Source organism: Argentina silus (genome assembly GCF_951799395.1).
Source record: "Argentina silus genome assembly, chromosome: 4".
In the NCBI taxonomy this organism is placed as follows: Eukaryota; Metazoa; Chordata; class Actinopteri; order Argentiniformes; family Argentinidae; genus Argentina; species Argentina silus.
Window position 1 is genome coordinate 2,812,895 of NC_139658.1, and position 2,500 is coordinate 2,815,394.

At 43.8% G+C, this 2,500-nt stretch overlaps 1 protein-coding gene across 1 annotated transcript in view; it reads left to right on the top strand.

Annotated features, from left to right (window-relative positions):
- tafa4b (TAFA chemokine like family member 4b) overlaps positions 1–2,500 on the top strand; it is a gene marked incomplete at both ends in the record, with an annotated part of 17,093 nt that overhangs the window by 714 nt on the left and 13,879 nt on the right. The gene's annotated exons all lie outside the window — the stretch shown is intronic.

Below are 2,500 nucleotides of genomic sequence, written 5' to 3' on the forward strand. Positions count from 1 at the left end.
TTTCTCGCCTCACGGCCAAAAAAAGTTACCAACACACAACCCCATAAATATTTCACTAAGCCAGGAGGTCGCCACCGGAACAGCTGAGTCATAGCCCCTAGCGCCACGGCTAGCACCTCCTAAAACTCCCCCAGAGTCACTGTTTCTCACTTAATTATGACTATTTCCTTAATTATCCCCTCGTTTTTTTTTCTCTGCCTCCTCAAGTTTTGCCTCCTGATGCAAGGTGACCTTTATGTGGCATAGAAATGCCACCAGCATCCAGTCTCTGTGACTGATGGTGTTAGTTTCCTTTTGACGGAGCGGAGGCAGACTGTGTGAGGCGCTGCTTTCGGCAGGAACGCCGCTAATTGCAGTCCCAGCCTGTTGTGAAGGTCAGGCTGGGTCTCTTCTCCCCTATGATTTCGCACGCTTGCCAAGGAAAACGCCAGACGACTCAATCCAACACTAACCGCAGTGATTCGTTAGAGGATTTCCACTAATTGGGGGAAGTTTAGGACTTGTTTGCTGTAAAGCTGCATACAGACAGCAGATCTGAAAGTGAAAAAAATAATTGGTAAGGAGGTTGCAATACCCAGGCCTACGTTTGTTTTCCTGTTTAATACTTAGTTCTGTTCTGCTAGGCCTGTTTCTGTTTTTGTAAGTAGGCCAATTGCATTTGGATTCCATGTACAGCAATTCAGTACCAGACATTGCCACATGGTGGCTCTAGAGGTCAGAGAATACTAGGCTACCTTACTGAAGTATAGATCTTTTTTTTCTTCTCATGCTCATTTACTCAATGTCATCCACATTGACACAGTATTTTTTTTCTTTGCTCACAAGGAAACAGTTACACTAATAGGAACGGATAGACTGAATCTCATCTAACCATGGAGGGAAGGTTTGACTGACGCTTGTCAGTAGAGGTAGGCTAGATTGGAAGGAAAAAAATAGCCAATTTTTTCTTGTTTTCTGTCAATGTTCACATGGGTATGAAAAAAATGGGCTGTGAGCTACCTTCTTTGTTCTCTGGTAATGGTGTCTCATCCCTACCAGACACACACACACACACACACACGCACGCACGCACGCACGCACACACACACACACACACACACACACACACACACACACACACACACACACACACACACACACACACACACACACACACACACACACACACAGACCTTTAGTTCTGTATATGGCCCATCAAATTCTTCTTTAGTACACATAGATCATCGTAAGGTGGCCACAGGTACAGGTTTCTCAGTCTGAGAACCAATTTGTGTTGTGCTGTTTTTGGACATGAGCCACAGCAGTTTTTGATCAAGGACAAGTTAGACCCAAGGCGTGGGTGCAGAATATGGAATAAACCTACACACATCCACCACCCACCAGCGGACGCTAAAAGGTTTGTCTGGATGGGATCCTCCTAATTCAAAGAGGTAGAAAACATTAGTTTTTTTTTCTCATGTTTACTGTAAACATGGTAGGTATGGACCATACTATGTTCCCTGCCATCATTACTGCCTCCACACTGGGCAGAGGAGATTTTATAGCCACTCTGTAATCAGGTATAGACCCCAACTTATCAAAGTCAATGAGCCCAGAACAGGGGATAGACACACCATCACAAGGTCACCTTCAGCAGACAAGACCTGATACACTGATCTGTTAAAGATAAGTCAAGATAAATAAACCTAAACTCACTCTTAAACAGCTTTTGAAAAACTGATTTTTAATGACTGTAGCTCTAGCTCTGTTGTATTCATATCACAAATCCCATGATGGGATTACCACAACAAGAGTGTTGGCTTTGGCTTATTGGCATTGTGAGTGTTTTGAGTTGGAGAAAATCGCTATTGAAATACAAATCATTATCTCATAGATACCGTCTGAAATACTATTGGAGTTCAGAATAGATATTGTACCAAACTCCATGCAAATCTAGTTACATGTGCTCTGTTATATGAATAATACACATTTCTAGTCTACAATCCAAATGTCTGTTATTGTAACTCTCATTACCATTGAATTGAGGCCTGCTTACTGCTCTAGTTACGTTATGATGGAAGGATAAGAGCTGCACAAGACAGAAAGAGAGACAGATGAGAGGATTTATCTGACGTGTGTGTGTGTGTGTGTGTGTGTGTGTGTGTGTGTGTGTGTGTGTGTGTGTGTGTGTGTGCGTGCGTGCGTGTGTATGTGCGCGAGAGAGAGAGATAGAGAGTGAGAGAGAGAGAGAGAGAGAGAGTGAGAGAGTGAAAGTGTGTGTTTTCCTCCTTGACAAACACTGCTCTGCGGTCACAGTGAGTGGGTTTTATTGGAGGTAGATTTGCGTATAAATGAGGTGCCTGCCCAGGAGCACTCAGCCGTACAAACAACCTGTTAGATTAGCATAAATCTGTGGATGGGGCCTGATTTGGGCCTGTTAAACACAGATAATGTCAGTGTGATTGATGGGGTGTGCAAGACAGGACAGTTCACACACAGCAGAGGTTAAGATGGGGGGAGG